The sequence below is a fragment of the Triticum aestivum genome, chromosome 5A, assembly GCF_018294505.1.
Source record: "Triticum aestivum cultivar Chinese Spring chromosome 5A, IWGSC CS RefSeq v2.1, whole genome shotgun sequence".
Lineage (NCBI taxonomy): Eukaryota > Viridiplantae > Streptophyta > Magnoliopsida > Poales > Poaceae > Triticum > Triticum aestivum.
Genome location: NC_057806.1, coordinates 466,722,288 through 466,743,613, shown reverse-complemented (window position 1 = coordinate 466,743,613; position 21,326 = coordinate 466,722,288). Strand labels below are relative to the sequence as shown.

Here is a 21,326-nt window from a genome sequence, read left to right as displayed (position 1 = left end):
CTAAATAATTCATGGTGGTGTTTCTCGTCATCATTCTCGGATTTTGAAGACCGAAGAAGAGTTTCTCTTTATTCTTGCTCCATTCTCTTCAAGATTCGTGATTCTAGCTTGTTGCCATTCTCTCGTAATTGTTTTGATCGTGAGAATTCTTTTCATCCATCCGAAGCAAATTCAAGAGTCTTCTCAATTTGATTCTCCGGAGACCATCATCTCATAATTATTCATTCCCAGCCTTCAGTTATCGTTCTCTAATCTTACCGGTGCATCGTTCAAGTGATCTTTAATCGGCTCATGATCTCTTCGTTCTCATGTTTCTAAATCCTCTAAATCTATGTTCATTTTATAATTCTTCCCGGTGTTTTCTTTACCTTTACTTCAATCGTTTTCAATTCTTACGGTGGTTCGTTCAAGATCTCTCTTCCGTATCAATTCATTCGTTCTTTCAATCCCGACGGGTGATTTGTTGAAGACCTTATCAAGTTGGCGCTATATCTGTCTTAATGCTCTCTAAGAGAATAAGTAATATGTCGAATCCGTTGATTGTCATCAATTTAATTGGTGAAGGATAATCATAATGTACTTCTTATTCTTTGTTTCATCCAAGTGATTAATTCCTTATTTCGAAGGCTTATCAAATTCTCAGTTTCATTGGTTTCATCTTCTCTTTTCCCGGAGTTCCAACCTCTTTCAATTATATCACCATGGAGATCCATCTAATCATTGCAAGGATTCAACTTCTCTTTCCTTTTGATTGGTCATTCTTTTATTACCGGAGTTCTTCATGGAGGCTCTACATGATGGTTCATCAAGGATGATTCCTTCTCCTAGCGTTCATTGAGATTCTTTTCAAAGGAGCTCAAGCTTTCTTCATCTTGTTATCCGGAGTGCAATTCTTTCTTCCGAATCATTGGAGGTGGCATTATGTCATTCTTCATAATTTGAGTTCATGTTTCATGATTCACATGTTATTAAGAATGAGGTAGTTTAAATCCATTAATCTCTTCGTTGGAGTTATCTTGGGTTATATTTCACTTTAAGCTTTCCTTAAGGATTGTTGCTATTATGGTGCTTATAAAGGACCCAAGTTCTTCTTTATCCTCCCGGTGAAATAAGTTTCTCCTCTCCTTGTTGATATCAATCCAATCTATTGTTTTCCGTTAGCGGCAAGTTGTCACCCCAGAATTTTGAGATGTCTTCTATAAGTCCATAACAAGCTTACTCTTTTCGTTGTTGATTTCCCAACAACTTCGTTCAATCCTTCTTTTAAGGATGCCTTTCAAATTCTATTGTGGTAGAAGATGTCATTTTCTTCTGAACTCTTTCCTTTCCAACAATTTCGTTCGACCCTTCTCCTAAAGATGCCTTTTCAAGCTCTTTTGTGGCAGAAGTTGGCATTTTCTTCTCAATTCTCCTTAGACAATTATCTATCTTCTATTCTTTTGTTCCGGAGGCATTGTGATGTTGCTTTCTTCAACCATCATCTCGTTTCATCAAAAGATCATGTTCTTTTCATGCCTATTCATTTAACCGGAGTGTTGTGCCATTTTGCTCAAGTTCTTTTCGCCTTATCAAGCCTTTCATCTTTGTTCAACCGGAGTGCTGTCTGAGATCTTTCTTACCCCTTGTTACATTCATTCAATAGTTCCGGAGGCAGTGTGTTGTGATTTCATCAAGCATATTCTCACCTTACCAAGTTCTTATTCAATTCCTTTTCTTTTCAATCGGAGTGCTGCCCGAATTTGTTCTTCCTTGTTCCTTTTCCTAATGGAGTGCTTTCAACTTCGTTCATTCTCGTTGCATTCTTTCTTTCAATTGTTCAACCTCTCAAGGTTCTTTGGCTTCACTCATTGGTCAAAGAAGCAACTTAGTTTTACCTCTTCTCTTTTCCTTCCGTTTTTCCCTCCGGTGCCATTCTAGATCTCGGGACGAGATCCTCTCGTAGTGGTGGAGTGTTGTAACGCCCCGAGACCGTTGCGCCAGGTGTCGTCCAGTTATTCGCTGTTGTTGCCTTGTCATTTGCTTGCGTGTTGCATTTCATCATGTCATCATTTGCATAGCATCATCATGTTTTTCAAAACTTGCATTCGTCCGGGTTCTCCGAGTTCTCTCCATTGTCCGTTCTGAGCCCAACAACACTTGCACGCGCCCGCGGCACGTCCGAATATTATTTTACAAGTGGCCGGAAAATGTTCTCGGAATGGGATGTGAGTTGACGTGTGGTCTTATTATAGTGTAGATAGACCGCCTGTCAAGTTTCATCGCATTCGGACTTCGTTTGATAGCCCAACCATTAAATTTATAGCGGCACCGTTGCCGGTCTTTTCGTTGGATGTTTTCGGTCTCCGGAAACAGTTGCCGGGCTGCACTCCTCTCCTCTCATCTCAGCCCAACCTCTCTTAACAGCCCACTAGCCCACCTATCTAACCCCCCTCCGCTCCGGGTCGTCCGATCGAGATCGGACGGCTCCGGAACGGACTAAAAACCCCAACCCTAGCAGCCCCCCTTGCCATTTTTGGCCTTCTCCTTCCTCCCCCTTAAAATCCATGCCCCAATCTTCAACCAGCCGCCGCCCACCTCCATTTTCGCGCTGGCCGCACCCTCCACCGCCACTTGGTGCTCTCTGACTGGCCGCGCCTCCAGCCACCCGCCCCTCTAGCCACTGGCCTCAAGCCACGTCGCCTCCCCGCGCCCCACAACGCCTCGCGCCGCCACGCCCGCTCCAGGCCCGCCCGGGCCCCGATCTGGGCTCTGAGGCCCGCACCGCGCCGCCCCTGCTCCCCGAGCACCAGATCGGGAGAGGAAGATCCCGATCCGAGCTCCTCCGCCGCTCTGCCCCATCTCCACGCCTCCCCGCCGGACTCCTTCACCGCACCATCCGCCGGTGACCTCGACCCCAGGCTGGACCTCCCTTCGCCGCCCCGTGCCCTTCCCGTTCTCCTTCCTCCCCTCACCAGCTCTCTCCCTCCCTTTGTCTGCCACAAGAAACCGCCGCCGCCTCCATGGACGAGCGTCCACCTCGCCGGATCCCGCATCCCCGAGCGTCGTCGACCACCTGTGTCACCGGATCTGGAACACCCGTCCTCGGATCCATCCATCCCCGTCGTCCTCCGGCTCCCTACGCGTCGCGCCGCCATCCCCATCACCGGCAGCTGCCACGCCATGCTCCTGCCCTTGCTCGAGCAGAGGAGGATGAGCGCTTCCCTACTGGGCCACCTTCCTCGTGCGCATGTGGGCCAACCACGCCCAAGGCCAGCGTGCCCTGCCAGGCCGCCTCCTCCACAGATCTGGGCCAAGCCCATGGTGAGAACCCCCCCTTCAGATCTCTGTGCGGTTGGGCCAGCCAGATTCGGCCCATGTCATGTTTTTTTTTCCGTTCTGCGAATTTGTCCAATTTTCCAGAGATGTCAGTTTTACAGAAAAGACCCTCATATTCATGCATATAATAACTCACAATTCGTGCATCGGATTAAAATGATTTATATATGAAACTTGCTCAGAATTTTGTCCAGTTTAATAATATGTCACTTTCATCCATGTTAAAAATGTCTAAAATGATGTTTGTTTATATTTGCTCCTATGCCATCCTAAATGATTTAATTCATAACTATTCAACCGTAGCTCCAAATTAAATAATCTTTATATGTAATTGGGGTAGAAAAATGCCTAGTTTAACATGGTGGCTTCATTTTGCATGCTTAACAACTCTAGAATTATGTTTAGGGAAGAACAGTACCTAACCTAATATATGCACATGAGGAGTTTCCGGATTTGTTGTTTGTTGTTCCCGGCCTCATTTAAATTTGACTAGATGGTATAGTTTTGTTATGCTTCACCTCTTGCCATGCTTAACAACATTTAATATTGTTGAGTACCTAACCGGGAGAGAACTAAATAATTGACGTGGTGTTTCGTCAATATGCAACTCGTTGCATATTAAGCTCCACTTAATTTGTAGTGTTGTTTGTTGCACTTTGCCATGCCATGCTTCATTAAACCGGACATGCATCATACTTGATTGTGCATCATGCCATGTTCATGTCGTGGTTGTTTACTATGTTGTGTGCTTCTTTCCGGTGTTGCTTCTTCGGGTTGGTTCCGTTAAGATCGCGTTTGTGAGGACCTGTTCATCTACGTCCGTTTGTCTTATTCATGGACTCGTTCTTCTTCCTTGTGGGATTTGAGGCAAGATGATCATACCCTCGAAATCACTTCTATCTTTGCTTGCTTAGTTGCTCGCTCTTTTGCTATGCCTATGCTGCGTTACCTACCACTTGCTTTTCATGCCTCCTATATTGTTGAACCAAGCCTCTAACCCACCTTGTCCTAGCAAACCGTTGTTTGGCTATGTTACCGCTTTGCGCAGCCCTCTTATAGCGTTGTTAGTTGCAGGTGAAGATTGAAGTTTGTTCCTTGTTGGAACATGGTGATCGTTCCTTGTTGGAAGATGTTTACTTGTTGGGATATCACAATATATATTATTTAATTAATGCATCTATATACTTGGTAAAGGATGGAAGGCTCGGCCTTATGCCTGGTGTTTTGTTCCACTCTTGCCATCCTAGTTTCCGTCATATCTGTGTTATGTTCCCGGATTTTGCGTCCCTTACGCGGTTGGGCTATTATGGGAACCCCTTGACAGTTTGCCTTAAGTAAAGCTCTACCAGCAATGCCCAACATTGGTTTTACCATTTGCCACCTAGCCTTTTCTTTTCCCTTGGGAGTCGCGCTCCTGAGGGTCATCATTATTTTACCCCCCCCCCCCGGGCCAGTGCTCCTCTGAGTGTTGGTCCGAACTGAGCTGCCTGCGGGGCCACCTCGGGGAAACTTGAGGGTTGGTTTTACTCGTAGCTAGTCTCAGCTGAGTGTGCCCTGAGAACGAGATATGTGCAACTCCTATCAGGATTTGTCGGCACATTCGGGCGGTGTTGCTGGTTTAGTTTTACCCTGTCGAAATGTCTTGTTGTACCGTGATACCGAGTCTGATCAGAACGTCTCGAGAGGAGGTCTATTCCTTCGTTGACCGTGAGAGCTTGTCATGGGCTAAGTTGGGACACCCCTGGAGGGATTTGTACCTTCGAAAGCCGTGCCCGCGGTTATGGGCAGATGGGAATTTGTTAATGTCCGGTTGTAGAAAACCTGAACTTGACCTTAATTAAAATGCATCAACCGCGTGCGTAACCGTGATGGTCTCTTTTCGGCGGAGTCCGGGAAGTGAACACGGTTGTTGGAGTTATGCTTGACATAGGTTGTTCTAGGATCACTTCTTGATCATAGTTTCTCGACCGTGCTTTGCCTTCTCTTCTCGCTCTCTTTTGTGTATGTTAGCCACCATATATGCTAGTCGCTTTCTGCAGGTGCACCTCATACTTTTACCTTACCCATAAGCTTAAATAGTCTTGATCGCGAGGGTGCGAGATTGCTGAGTCCCCGTGGCTCATAGATACTTCCAAAACCAGCTTGCGGGTGCCGATGAGACCGTGCAGATGACGCAACCAAGCTCAGGAGGAGCTCGATGAAGATCTTGTCCTTTGTGTTGTTTCGTTCTAGTTGATCAGTAGTGGAGCCCAGTTGGGGTCGATCGGGGACCTTTGTCGCATTTGGGGTTCTTCTTTTATTTTGGTTCCGTAGTCGGACCTTGATTGTATTTGGATGTTGTAATGTTTTATTCATGTATTTGTGTGAAGTGGCGATTTTAAGCCAACTATGTATCTTTTCCCTTATGTATTACATGGGTTGTTTGCAAAGATTACCTCACTTGCGACATATGCCTTCAATGCGATTATGTCTCTAAGTCGTGCCTCGACACGTGGGAGCTATAGTCGCATCGAGGGTGTTACACCTATGGTATGATTGTTGTTGTGTATGTTGTCCTATGGACTAAAACCCTCCGGTTTATATAGACACCGAAGAGGGTTAGGGTTACACAAAGTTGGTTACAATGGTAGGAGATCTACATATCCGTATCGCCAAGCTTGCCTTCCACGCCAAGGAAAGTCCCTTCCGGACACGGGACGAAGTCTTCAATCTCGTATCTTCATAGTCCAGGAGTCCGGCTGAAGGTATAGTCCGGCTATCTGAACACCCCCTAATCCAGGACTCCCTTAGTAGCCCCTGAACCAGGCTTCAATGATGACGAGTCCGGCGCGCAGATTGTCTTCGGCATTGCAAGGCGGGTTCCTCCTCCAAGTACTTCATAGAAGATTTTAAACACAAAGATAGTGTCCGGCTCTTCAAAATAAGTTTCCACATATTGCCATAGAGAGAATAATATTTACACAAATCTAATCTGCTGACGTATTCCGTAGTGTGACACACCACGACCAAGCCTTTATCCGAGTCGTTTCATTATCCCACCTCAGCGCGTCATGCAAGGCGGTTTCCTTGGCACGTCTTGTTAAAGTAGAGATCGTGTCCCCTTATTACGGGATTCTCATCAATACAGGCGTGGGTAACCCAACCACGCCATTGATTACGACGCTTGGAGATAAGCGAGTTTTACCAGGCTGGTGGGGACACGTAGTTGCGTCCACCCATATAAGGGGATAGGGATCCACCTTTTCACCTACGCCTTCTTCCTCTCTTGCTTATCCATTCTCACACACTCGAGCTCCAGTGCCCAAGCCCGCACTCCCCACCTCAACCTTCTCCACCCATGTCCGGAGCGGGAGGCAAGTGGATGGTCTCCTCCATCACGGAGGGACACATCAAAAAACTAAGGAAGGCCGGATACTTGTCTAACAACATCGCGTACCGGCTTCTCGAAAAGGGGCAGCTCATCCCCACCCCTAGGCCCCATGAGAGGGTGGTGTTCCTCCCCCATTTCCTCCAGGGACTGGGCTTCCCTCTCCACCCATTTGTCTGGGGGCTCATGTTCTACTATGGCCTGGATTTCCACGATTTGGCCCCGAACTTTGTCCTCAACATCTCGGCATTTATCGTCGTGTGCGAGGCTTTCCTCCGCATCCGCCCCCATTTCGGCCTATGGCTCAAGACTTTCAATGTCAAGCCGAAGGTGGTGCGCGGCAACCAGGCGGAGTGCGGAGGCGCCATGGTGGGCAAGATGCCCAACATCTTATGGCTCGAGGGCTCCTTTGTGGAGACCCTGAAGGGGTGGCAATCGGGGTGGTTTTACATCACCGAGCCGCGTGACCCTGAATGGGTCGCAGCCCCCGAGTTTCAATCTGGACCCCCTACGTGGCTCACCTCCTGGAAGGAGACGGGCCTGTCGTGGGGTAAAAAAGGAGAGCTGATCGGACTCCAAACATGCGTCCAAACCCTGGTGGACAAGAATCTCAAACTTGTCAACGTAATCCAGGTTATGCTCATCCGCCTGATCCTCCCGTGTCAACAACGGGCTGTCAACCTGTGGGAGTTCGACCCGGCGCGGCACCAAACTCTGAGTAGGCTCTTCGACACAACGTACGAAGATGCCTGGAAGGTGCTTTTCAAGGGCGCCGAGGCCCCCGCATCCGCTACCGAGGATCGCGGATTCAATACGCAGCATCACGCTCATGCGGTAAGCTGTTTTTTCCTTTTACAGGGTATCAGTTTTTCATAGTTTGACTCCATGCGGGATCTAAGCTCCCTTACCTTTGACAGGATTGGTAGGAGACGTACGGACAGATCAACTGTCCGGCTCCTTTGCCTGAAGGCCCAGCGGACGCTCGTTTGGCGAAGCTGCTGGTTCCGGCACCCCATGTGGTGCCGGAGAAGAGGGCCAAGAAGAAGGCCACGGGGACTCGAAAGAGTGCCCGGCGCCTGGAGGTGTCGGATCCCTCATCCGACGACTCCAAGACGCACTCCTCCCATGAAGACGAGGAGGAGGAAGAAGAGACCCCTCCCCCTCCAGCGGGGGAAGGGAGGAAAAGGAAGCCCGCCCCAACTGGGGAGGCCGAAGGGTCCAAGAAGGGGAAAACCCTTCCTCCAGACTACTCCACCGACGCCGACGACGGCGGAGAGGAGTGGCCACCCAGGGCCAAGCCCCTGGCCAAATCGTAAGTATCCGGATACCAGAGTAATTCATAGTATTCATTTATTGCACAGCTTTCCCTTATGTCGAATATGTTTATGCAGCCCACCCAAAGACCGTCTCGACGCGTCGTCGAGCGGCTCACTGGACTCGTCGGATGTGAACTCGCTTCCGTCGGCTTCCTCCCCCGGCCCTACGGACGACACCGAAGTGTTGTCCCAACAGGTTCCAAGCCGGGAGGAGGTGGTCCTGGTGGCGCCGCGAGGCGACCTCCCGGACTCCAGGAGTAAAGGGGATGAAACCCCCCAGGGCTCCAAGTCCGTCCCTAGGCCGGACACCGCTCCGGAACCTTCAAAGGTTCTAGAGTCCGGCGGGGGACCTCCTTCCAAGAGGAGCAAGCCCACCATGCCGGTGACCTCCATCCAACCGGAGGCACCGAACAATCTGTTGGAGGCGCTCCAAGGCGCCTCCATCGATGAGGAGCACCGCACCATTATGAGTGCGGTGGTCCAGAAGGTTTAGTAGCCTTTTAACAGGCTTTGAGGTAAGTAAAGAATGTGTAAATAATATTATCGCATAGACAATAGGCCTTGATGCTCTGTTTGGCGTTCGGGAAGAAAAGCCGAATAGAGGATCAAATAAAATTCGCAGGAGTCTAGCAAAAAGGAGTCAATATGCGTATACAGGCTTCTCTGCTTGCGTTCGCCGCACTGACTGCGGAAGTGGACATGCTAAAGCAGAACCTTGAGCGGTCCGAGCAAGAGCTCGGGCGTGCCAAGAAGCAGCTCGAGGACAATGAAGGTAAGAAATACCTTGTTTAAATATATATAAAAAGGTGCAATTGCAAAAAATGACAGGATTATCATGGCTATTGTAGGGGCCACGTCTGAGGTGGCGACCCTTAAGCAACCGCTGGTCGAGGCCGAGAAGAGGGCGGCCACGGAGCGCACTGAGCGGGAGAAGTACGAGGCCCAGGTTGGCAAGGTGCAGCAAGAGCTCCAGGTTCTCATGAAAAAACATGAGAGTTTGGAGCTTGACTCAAAGACGCGAGCATCCGAGCTCACGGCGGCTATTGAAAATGCCAAGTCTGCCAAGGCCGAATCCCAGAAGACCCTCCAGGAGTTGGATGAGGTGAAGAAGATAGCGGCGGGTAAGGCATTCTTTATGCAAAGCAAACACATAAACGTGAGTTACTTATTACTTACCCGAATCCGGAGCTCTCCAGGAGCGTTCGCAGATCTTCCCCAGAGTGTGTCTGATGCCGCCGCATTCTATCGAGCCGAGGAGGGCAGCTCAACAGAGAAGGTGTTCTGGTCTCAGTATGCTGAGGCCGGACACCCTGTGCCCCTGAGCGACCAGCTGAAGCAACTGGTCGATCTCCACAAGGCGGCCGAACAGGCCATGAAGGGCCTCATAGTTCGGCTGTGGCCTGGAGAGGCTCTGCCTAGGAGCTATTTCGGGCTGGTGCGGTGGCTGGTGGAGGCTTGTCCAAGGCTCGAAGTCATCAAGCGCTCCGTCTGCATTGAAGGTGCCCGTAGGGCCCTTGCCTGTGCGAAGGTGCACTGGGGCAAGCTGGATGCTGAGAAGCTTGTGAAGGACGGGCCACCGCTGGGGAAAGAGCATCGCAAGCCCGAGAATTATTATAAGGATGTTTTGAAGGGTGCCTGCCTTGTGGCAGATGAATGTTCTAGGGATGTAATTTTTGAGTGAAACTTGCTTGTTTTGTCCTGTGTGCTAAAAACTTGTTCATATGCGCTAAGCAATGCTGTTGGAATTTAAAATATTACCTTCTATGCGGCTGTTTATCAATTTTGAGAGATGGCGAGTCGTCGGCTTCTGCCCCCGTGCCGCTAGTGCTGGGGTGTTCGGCGATAAACCTGAGCGCTCTTTTTCCCATGTTTGGGTCCTTCGAGGGAGGCGCTCAGCCCAACGAACAAGGCAATAGGACTATAATGCGTGAACACTCTCACTTAGCCATAGAATTCTATAATTTTAAATTTTGGCGAAGCCCCTGGTATTCAGAAGACCGAGTTCGGGGCGCTATCCACGCCTTGGCTGGATAGAGCCAACTCCTCGCTCTAAGCGGCATAAGTCTTTAGGGACTCGAAAAACCTCTCGAACAGTGATCAGCTCTCGCTTCATCATGACAGTCAGTTTTAGCTTTCTCCACTGAGGTGCTCGACCTAGCTCAACTGGGGCACAATCGCAGTGGTTCTCCTAGTGCTACCTTAGCCGATATAGCGGAACGTAAGGCACCAAAACATAGGAGCCGGGAAAACCCAACTATTGACCCAAGACATGATTTGGAGCCGATGCATATAATGCTATAAGTTCGGGGTGCCACACTTGTTAAAGTGTTCGGACTTCTCACACCATATTGAGGGGTACTAAAGCCCCTGGAGTATTTTGGCCGTACCAAAGTGTACGGGTGCAACATGTCGTTAAGGAACATATATATATATATATATATATAAAGACTAATGCAAAAATAGACAAAAGCTATGCATTGTTTATTAAAAAGGGCTGCGATCAAAGCAGAACGATACAAATAATGCGATAAGCAAAAGGTTGGACTATTTAACATGTCCGTTCCAGGGGCAGGCTGTGGAATGGTATGCGAAACAGGTATACTGCTCGTGATAGAGACCACCTGGGAGTTCCGTAATGCGGCATGGCTTGTCTACTTCCCTGGTTCTTGCATCGTTTGTGCGGCAATTGAACTGCCGAACAGGCCTTCCAAAGAATGGAGTCCTGAAAGTAAGAGAAAATTAAAAAATCAGCAGCCCCTGGTGCGGTTTAAGCCGTGTTTCGGGCGTGCCGTGATGGTGCCCCTCCCCCTGTACCCATGGTATTTCTAGAGCGTAGTAATGTATGCGAAGCACTAGCGTCGCCTTTTTGTGAGGGCTGGGGTTGGGGCCGCATTGCTACACCTGCTCGGATCGTGCCAGGAAGTCTTGTTGTAGGTTACTCCGGGCGCGCTTGACGGTGTCCGGTCGTTTAATGGCCAGACTGGAGAACTGCCTGGAGATGCTGCTTTGTACTTCTGCTGCAAGGGCCGCCGTGTGCTCCTCCGTTCGGAGGGAGCGCTTCGGTGTTTCCATTGACCGTAATTACTCCTCGAGGGCCTGGCATTTTGAGCTTAAGGTATGCGTAGTGCGGTACCGCATTGAGCTTGGCGAATGCGGTTCGCCCGAGTAGTGCGTGATAGCCACTGCGGAATGGGACTATGTCGAAGATTAACTCCTTGCTTCGGAAATTATCCGGAGATCTGAAGAGCACTTCAAGTGTGACTGAGCCTGTACAATTGGCCTCTACACCTGGTATTACGCCTTTAAAGGTCATTTTGGTGGGCTTAATCCTCGAGGGATCTATGCCCATTTTCCGCACTGTATCCCGGTAAAGCAGGTTCAGGCTGCTGCCGCCGTCCATAAGGACTCTAGTGAGATGAAATCCATCAATAATTGGGTCTAGGACCAATGCGGCGAATCCTCCATGACGGATGCTAGTGGGATGGTCCCTTTGATCAAAGGTGATCAGGTAGGAGGACAATGGGTTGAACTTTGGGGCGACTGGCTCTACCGCGTATACGTCCCTTAACACGCGCTTCCGCTCCCTTTTGGGGATGTGGGTTGCGTATATCATGTTCACCGTCCGCACTTGTGGGGGAAAACCCTTCTGTCCACTATTGTTCGGCGGCCGGGGCTCCTCGTCATCGTCGCTATGCAGCCCCTTGTCTTCATTTTCGGCATTTAACTTGCCTGCCTGCTTGAACACCCAACAATCCCTGTTGGTGTGATTGGCCAGCTTTTTGGGGGTGCCATGTATCTGGCACAAGAGGTTGAGTATTCGGTCCAAACTGGACGGCCCCCTAGGATTCCTTTTGAATGGCTTTTTCCGTTGACCGGATTTAGAGCCTCTGAATCCGGCATTAACTGTCGTATCCTCAGCATTGTCGCCGTTAATGCGGCGCTTCTGCTTGTTGCGACGCGACCTGCCACTACTGTCCCTGGTATCCGAATTACTAGAGTTCTTGGTCATATTGTTGCTACGAGCAAGCCAACTGTCTTCTCCCGCGCAAAAGCGGGTCATGAGTGTCGTGAGTGCTGCCATAGACTTCGGCTTTTCCTGTCCAAGGTGCCGGGCAAGCCACTCGTCATGGATATTGTGCTTGAAGGCTGCTAGGGCCTCGGCGTCCGGACAATCGACTATTTGATTTTTCTTTGTTAGGAACCGTGTCCAGAATTGCCTGGTCGATTCATCTGGCTGCTGAATTACGTGACTTAGGTCATCGGCGTCTGGGGGTCGCACATAAGTGCCCTGGAAATTGTCGAGGAATGCGGCTTCCAGGTCCTCCCAAAAACTGAGTGATCCTGTTGGCAAGCTGTTAAGCCAATGCCGAGCTAGTCCTTTAAGCTTGAGTGGGAGGTATTTGATGGCGTGGAAATCATCGCTGCGGGCCATGTGGATATGAAGGAGATAATCCTCGATCCATACCGCAGGATCTGTTGTGCCATCATATGATTCGATGTTTACGGGTTTGAAACCCTCGGGGATTTGATGATCCATTACTTCGTCTGTGAAGCATAGTGGGTGTGCAGCGCCTCTGTACTGGGCTATGTCACGATGTAGCTCCAATGAGCTTTGTCTACTGTGTTCGGCCCTGCCGAATTTGTGGCCGGCGTGACGGTTACCGTCTCAAGTCGTGGGGCGCCCACGCGATCTGTAGATCAATCTTGTTTGCCTTGCCTTATCCTCCAACATATCTCGCAAGTCCGGCGCATTTTCCCGTGCCTTGGTACGGGGTGCGGCTTGAGTGGAGGGCCGAGAGGCCTCTCTATCGCGGCCACGAGGTGGCCGATCGGCCGTATCGAGTGCAGGTGATGTAGGTTTAAGTGCTTCCTCCTCTAATCGGGGTAGCAACCTGCGCTTTGGGTAGCTCTTGGGGGGCGTTCGAGTTTATGCTCTTCGGCCGCAAGGACTTCAGTCCATCTGTCGACTAGCAAATCTTGATCAGCTCTAAGTTGTTGCTGTTTTTTCTTGAGGCTTCTTGTCGTGGCCATAAGCCTGCGTTGAAAACGCTCTTGCTCGACAGGATCCTCTGCCACGACGAATTCGTCGTTGTCGAGGCTTGCCTCGTCTTCGGAGGGAGGCATATAATTATCGTTCTCGACCTCTCTGTCTGCAGCTCTCTCATGAGGGCTGGTTTCTCCATCCTCCTGTGCTAAATCTTGCTGGAGGGGGTTTTCTTCGGCACTTTCCGGAGTATTATTATATCCCGTGCTGGAATCACCGTATTTGTTTTGGCGGGATTTTGAGGGGCGCTGCTGACGCCGGCGCTTAGGCAGTTTCTTGGAGGGGTCATCCTCCGCTGTTCCATCGCCATGTCCTTCTTTGGGGGTCTCCACCATGTATATGTCATATGACGAGGTGGCTTTCCAGGGCCTGATAGGCGCTGGTTCTTCATCGTCTCCTTCATCGGCGTCCATACCGTCGATGTCTTCGGAGTCGAAGTTGAGCATGTCGGTTAAATCATCGACAGTGGCTACAAAGTGGGTGGTGGGTGGGCTTTGAATTTCTTCATCGTCCGTACCCCAACCTTGCTAACCGTAGTCCGGCCAGGGCTCTCCTGATAAAGAGAGAGACTCTAGTGTCTTCAGAATATTGCCGAAAGGCGAGTGCTGAAAGATGTCTGCGGCAGTGAACTCCATGATCGGCGCCCAATCGGATTCGATCGGCAGGGGCGCGGAGGGTTCGGAGTCCGGCTCCTTGGAGTCACGAGTCTCGCGGAGTGCGGGGCTGGTGTTCGGCTCAATCGCCGTTGGGATCGCAGCCCCCGAGGCGGCGTCCAACCGCCCATCCTCGATCGGCGCAGTTGGCTCCGAATTAAGGGTCGAAGCCGATGCGGGTGCGGCCTCCAGGGCACTATTCGGCGGCAGAGCTAGATCATGCTCGTCGAGACAGTGCGGTGCGCTCGGCAGTGGCTCGAATCCGTCGAAGATCAAGTCCCCGCGGATGTCAGCCGTGTAGTTTAAACTTCCAAATCTGACCTAACGGCCAGGGGCGTAGCTTTCGATCTGCTCCAGATGGCCTAATGAATTGGCCCGTAGTGCGAAGCCGCCGAAGACGAAGATCTGTCCAGGGAGGAAGGTCTCACCCTGGACTGCATCGCTATTGATGATCGTAGGAGCCATCGAGCCTGACGGCGACGACACAGAGAAACTCTCAATGAAAGCACCAATGTCGGTGTCAAAACCGGCGGATCTCGGGTAGGGGGTCCCGAACTGTGCGTCTAGGCCGGATGGTAACAGGAGGCAAGGGACACGAAGTTTTACCCAGGTTCGGGCCCTCTCGATGGAGGTAAAACCCTACGTCCTGCTTGATTAATATTGATGATATGGGTAGTACAAGAGTAGATCTACCACGAGATCGAAGAGGCTAAACCCTAGAAGCTAGCCTATGGTATGATTGTTGTTGTGTATGTTGTCCTACAGACTAAAACCCTCCGGTTTATATAGACACCGGAGAGGGTTAGGGTTACACAAAGTCGGTTACAATGGTACGAGATCTACATATCCGTGTCGCCAAGCTTGCCTTCCACGCCAAGGAAAGTCCCTTCCGGACACGGGACGAAGTCTTCAATCTCGTATCTTCATAGTCCAGGAGTCCGGCTGAAGGTATAGTCCGGCTATCTGAACACCCCCTAATCCAGGACTCCCTCACCCGTGTCAAAGCATACTGTGCGGAGATGGATGCTACCACTGTCGCGGTGCAGGGTTCGGCCATAGGCCGAGTGGCTGCCGAGCACTATTTTGAAGAAGTTCTTGAGGGTGCTTGTTTGATAGAGGCCCAGTGCTTGAAGAATATTATGTTTGAGTGACATGTATTCCCATTGTAAAAACAATGTTTTATTAATTTTAGCACGGCTGTATTTATACTTTTGCTCGAAAGTATTGTGATGCCTCCTGTCCGGCCGTTTTATGTATACATGTATATAACCTGAAAGATTGCAGTCGTCGGCTTCAGCCCCCACGCATATAATGCGGGGGTGTTCGCAGAAGACGCATATTCACACTTAATCCAACGTCTTGGTCCCAATAAGGAGGTGATAGCGCAGCGAACTAGGCAACCGGTCTATAATGCTTTAACACTTTCACTTAGCCATAGGAGTTTGACAGTGGGGCTACTATATAGCCCCTGATGGCTCCGCACTCACCCGAGTTTGGGGTGCGTATATGCCCAGCCGGGAAACGGCTATTCATTAAGGCGGAGGAATTCTAGGATTCCAATAGGTCATCGAGTGGTTGACCAGTCTCGCGCTATATCATGATAGTCAGTTTTCGGCTTTCTCTACTGAGGTGCTCGTCCGGATGAACCAGGGCACAATCGCAGTAGTTCTCCTGGTGCCGCCTTAGTCGATAGAGCGAAACGTAAGGCAGCAAAACACAGGAGCCGGGCAAACCCAACATTTGACCCAAGACATGATTCGGAGCTGATGCATATAAGGCTAAACTCGCGACGCCAAACACTCCCTAAGGTATTCGGTCTTTATGGTGTAAACCGAGCCTAAACAGTGCCCTTTGTAAGAAGCCCCTAGTGTCTAGGTACGTGCATTGTTCTGACGTGGCCACATGCCAAGACGTCAGCATCCTTCTCAATTGTACTGAGAATCCGAGGGATGTGTATCAACAAGAGACAGTAAAAAAGGTTGACGCGGGGTCTTAATCTAAAAAGAATCCTTGGAACGGGTCCCTGCTGCACGTCTGCACCCGTGTCTCCGTTGTGCCGTATCCTGGACGGGTGTAGCACGATTGTCATCTGTAAAAGAGAGGAACTTAGGTGAAAAGTTGTCGTGCAAAAAGGTGGGTTTAAAGAAACCATTTACAGTTCAAGATGAGTAAATATTGCCACTTGTCTGCGCACGTTGAGCCCCTTGTCTATCTATCTATACCTATAATAATCCTAGACTCCCTAAAAATTCTCACGTTAATTAGTAATTACCAACTGTATATATGGTGGGACCAAGTAATTGCGGTGTAGATCGACTCACAAAATCCTAGACAAATAATGATTTTTTGGTCGTTAAAACAGATGAGAAAAGAACTCCCGTGTCAATATCTATCTATAGTTGGGCTGAAAATAAAGTACATCTCACACGTAAAAAGAGTACATCTCAACGGCCTCTCACGTACGTCAACCAATCATGTAACTAGACCAGAAACAAATCTAGCGAAATCCTAGGTTGCGAGCTTTCCACGCATCGGTCGTCCCTCACGACCTCAATCACCATGTCCTCCACCCCTCCAGCCCGGCAAACCACAATCCTGCTGTCTCCGATGCCCATCATCCTTCTCAAACCCACGCCGGCCTCTCCTAAGGCATCGGCTAGCTAATAGTTGAAACCCAATCACGTGATGCCACTTCCTGTACCACCGCTGCAGAGTCTAGACTGCTATCCGGCCGTCTTTTCATAGATGCGTACTCTGCTGTTGCTTGGCTCCAATTCCATGGAAACCCTCCTCTAAGGTAATATTAGTCTTAAATCTATTAATATAACTTCTTCTCTACTCTGATTAGATTACAGAAGCCTCCCAGGGAACATCGTTATGTTCAATCTGCAACCATAATATGGCCCAGTGTGGCTAAACCTAAAAGGTAAAGGGACGATTGAAAGTTTCCATGTGTATTACTTTGTGTTGCCTACAATTCTTAATTACCCACAAAAAGACCTATTCCTTAATTTCTGTTAATTGTGCGTTTGGACAATTTCGACAAGATGATGATATATACATTGTGCAGACTGCAGATAGGTTGTGTACAAAGAAAATTTGGTGTTGTAGATGTTCATCTATCAGCACTGCTCCTGAATGATTTCTTAAAGAGGGAATAATAACATAAACTTAGCCTGTAGTGGGATCATGAAGTATACAAACAAAGTCAGTTACTGTACCATGTTTGAATCAATGAAATTTGCGTATTCATTCGTATCATAGTGAGTTTAGAGATCCTCACCATCGAGGTTCATGCAAGCCTGAAGATGGTAGAACTTGAACGTTAGGAAAAAAAGGATGGATACGGTGGATCTATTGTTATCAGAAGAGAGGTTGTTCTACTATTGCATTGAAGAGTATATATTCTGTAGCTATTACTCTTTGTTCAGCTAATACCACAGTTAAGTGATTGTTTCTTTCTTTTTGAGATAATAGTGTTCATAATCTTCTTTCGAAGATCAGTAGTCCGACTTTAAAATGGTTGTCCATATAGTTGAGTCAAGCTGGCTTCATGGAGTACTCGAGTTCAAATGTCTTTATTTACATATTCCCTTTGTTGTCTCCGTCCGTTCCATGATATGTGCCGCACAGTTTCAAATTAGAGTCCCAATTTAGGTATGTCAAAGGACGTACTCAAGCATCACATTGTATAACTTGATCAGAAAGGGTATTCATGCAATTGCATCCACGAAATACGTATTATGTTTGGTTCAATTTTAATAGTATATATGACATTGAGATTTGTTCATATGCTTTTAAGTAGTACTCTAGCTGAATAATGCTAATTTTGCTGACTATAATTACTAAATAAGGTCTGAAATTTGGCTACAGGCTCGAGTCCTATGGGCAACGCATCCTCCTCCACCTTTTCTCTCTTCGACGTCGTTGCTCCTCTTCAGGCCATTAGTGAAGGTAAGGAAAGAAAATTCCTCCTATATTTTTCTCTCTGTTTTTAACTCATGTCCCACTGTTGGATTATACAGGCTGAGGAGCTAGATTGAGTTTATTGGGATGTACAATATGGTGGCAAGCACATTGGCTGCCGGAGACAAAAATAATTCACCCACTGCTGTTTTGTTGGACTGCTCTTTCTTTAAAGACGGTATCATTATCCTTTAGATCATTCTCTTTCTAATTGATTTGGTTCATGTATTGATAAAAGGATTTTTAAGGGGAAAGTGAGTTTTACATATGAATGTCGATCATATTAGAACCACTACAAAAGGTGCTTCAGCAATGTCAGGAAAGGCCACAAATGCACAAGGTGTCCGGGTATTCTTGCCTGATTTTCAAACTCATGTGTTGCGCAATTGCTATCTTCTAACGATAATAGGTAATAGAAGACCAAGCTGCAAATCCTACCAACAGATGACTAATAACGGGGTTGCAAGCCTTCAAACCACAGAGCACAGTCCGTCTCCATTTGCTGATTAGTCGAGTTACTTACCTCCCATCATAGAGCTTTCATCTCTGCTTCCTGAGCATCAGCACAAACATATCATCTCTCCCCCGTACAGCATATCACTACTCCCATGCTGTCCCATTGACTATTTGAGGGCATGAATAATTGGTTAGAAGAAGAATATGTCTTGCGTTCTATATTTGCAGTATATTGTGATCATTATTTTGTAGCTAGCTGATTGCTACATATACATGCTAAATAGTTGGTGTAATTTTCTATTGAAAATATAAGAGAAATTAGAAGTAAGAATATATATCTGTAATTTTATACATTAGCAACATTCAAATTTGTATTTGAGCTCATGAACAACTATTTTAGATCAATCTGCAATACCTCTCTTTTGATTGAACAAGTGATAAATTGTTGTGTTGCATAAGTTCTACGTCTTTAAAAGTATAAGGAACTTTTTGCCCCCTTTGTCTGTTCAAGAGTATATTCAGCAGAAAATATTTTGAACAGGCCATGAGATTGTGGCTGTACTTTGATCTTTTATTATAAATAAAAACATATATATATATATATATATATATATGTGTGTGTGTGTGTGTGTGTGTGTGTGTGTGTGTGTGTGTGTGTGTGTGTGTGTGTGTGTGTGTGTGTGTGTGAAAAGTTTATAGTGCATATAATTATGTTAGGCCTGATAAGACTTTTTCCATTTTTACAATTTAATAAGGCATATGCTAAATATGGCATGGTGTTGTTGATGTAGTGGAAGCACACCGAGCACATATTTTTTGATAAAAAAACTTATCTACATATATGTTTATGATTTTTTTCTTCATTATATTGAAATATTCTGAACCATATGGAGTGCAAATATATTGCTTCCAACCTTCAAGTTGACAAAAATGACAACAAAAGATATAAATCAAACACCCCTTTAAGTTTGACGAAATCCTAATTTTGCCTTACACGTAAATATTGATACTACTGTTTGACTGCGGACTATTATTATTTGCATGTTACACAAAAACCGAATGTGTGACGTAAATATATGAAATAATACACTGTAAAAGATGTACTCATTTGTCCGTTTCTTAAGATACAAACAAGAATATTTCTTACTAAAGTTTTGAAGTTCCGGAGCTCACATATACATTTTTTGGAAACTTTTGAATGTGGTCTCTTTATTTTGTAACTAAGCGCAAATTTGGATTCCACACAGTATCATGATATATTAGTGTCATTGGGTTTTAGATAGTCAATTTGGCAAGCACACATGATTTTGATTCGCTCAAAGTTGACCATGAATTTGGCAAGCTCAAAGTTGCCTATGTTACCTAATTATTTAAAAAGAATAAGTCTGGGATCTAGGATAATAAATTTGTAAATATACAATGGAACAGGAATATTCACATGTTTTTGTGGATACATGTTTTGTTTAATTAGTAGTGTGAGAATAGATCTACAAAACAGTTCCTAGAAATATAACAATACAATTCATTATTACTTTATCATCATTGGTAAATCCTACATATATGTAAATTATCTTCTCAGGAATTCATCAAAAATACCATTTCATTTTACTACCTGCCAGAAGCAACGGCAAAATGTAGGTAAGATATAATTTTCTCGCATATAGCTTGAGTCCCTTTCTCTGATTTTTTTTTCGGGTGAGTTCTCTGAATTTTTTACAGCCACATACTACTACACTTGCTTTGCACGTGTTCTGCAAACGAGTTGACTATCCTACTATACTCTGCATGTTTGTATTCCCTCCACATATTCACAAAAATATTGAATGATACTTCACATAGAAGCCGATCCTTGACACTTTACAAAGGTTGGTCTGTACGGGTTGCTCAAGGTTTTGTTGTTGGCAGGGGATCATTGGTCATGTGTCCGTTGTTCAAAAGGTAATAATTTCTCACCATGATATTGAATGTAGAAATATATACATTTTGGCTCTATGACTTGCAGTGAGAACTATAATTTATTCTGAAGAGTAATTTTCAAACTTATATTGACATATTCTTTCTCTGTACTCATGGAGAAGTATTTGCACACAAGAAATGGTACTAAAATGTGGATATAACTGTTCATAATCACGACTAATTTCTGGAAAAATATTGCATGCGACAAAAATGTTAATCGAAGTTCATCTTATATACGTCTACCTAAAATAGGCTAGCCCGGGCGGACGCACGGGTTGACGACTAGTATTTGTAATAGGGGTGTGGCCATCAAACCTGTATGAATTTCATATCGCTGTGCCGGACTCGTCTAACCGTGTCCGTGGTCTTGACGACCTATCGAATGCTTTAGTTGGTGAGGCTGTTTTAGTGTGCGGCTGCCAAGGCAGCCGCACTCTCTTCGGCGCGCAGGGATCGCTCAATATTTCAATTTATTGTAATGATGCCACATGGACCGGGCATCTTAAGTGTAAGGGAAGCGTAATGCGGTATTGCATTAAAGCGAGCGAAAGCTTCACGTCCAAGTAGTGCTTGATAGCCACTTTGGAACGGAGCAATGTGGAAGGTTAAATTTTCGCTACGGAAGTTATCGGGGAAGCCGAATATAACCTCTAGTAGCAGGGAGCCCGTGCAATGAGCCCCTGGGCCTGGCGTTACTCCTCTAAAGGTATTATTGTGGCAAATTTTCGTTGGATCTATCCCCATTTTGCGGATTGTGTCCTGATATATCAGGTTTAAGCTGCTGCCGCCGTCCATCAGGGCTCGTGTGAAGTGGTATCCGTCAATTATTGAATCTAATACCAAGGCAGCCCACCCTGCGTTCCGGATACTTGCTGAGTAATCTTGATGGTCGAAGGTGATCTGTTGAGACGGCCAGTGGCAGAACTCCGCGGTGATAGGCCCTTGGGCATGTTTGTCTGAGAGTGCCGCTTTGCTTCTCCCCTTTATCACGTGTAACACGTTTACTGTTTGGACTTCTGGTGGGAATTTCTTCTGTTCCCCAGTGTTTTGCTTGCGAGGCTCATCCTTGTCTTCGCTTGGTGTATCTTGCCCTTTCTATTCGGCGTTGAGCTTGCCGGACTGCTTGAAGGCCCAACATTCTCTGTGGGTATGATTTGCAGGTTTATCGGGGGTGCTATGGATCTGACATATTTGGTCCAGAATTTTGTTTAAGCTAGACAGTTCATCTCTGGCGCCTTTAGCGGGCGGCTTTT

At 47.2% G+C, this 21,326-nt stretch overlaps 1 long non-coding RNA gene across 1 annotated transcript; it reads left to right on the top strand.

Annotated features, from left to right (window-relative positions):
- Positions 1–16,220: 16,220 nt before the first annotated feature.
- LOC123107190 (uncharacterized) lies at positions 16,221–18,259 on the top strand. Its single transcript, XR_006451605.1, has 3 exons — positions 16,221–16,492; positions 17,569–17,649; positions 17,721–18,259. It is a non-coding gene; the product is annotated as an uncharacterized lncRNA (long non-coding RNA).
- Positions 18,260–21,326: the final 3,067 nt, after the last annotated feature.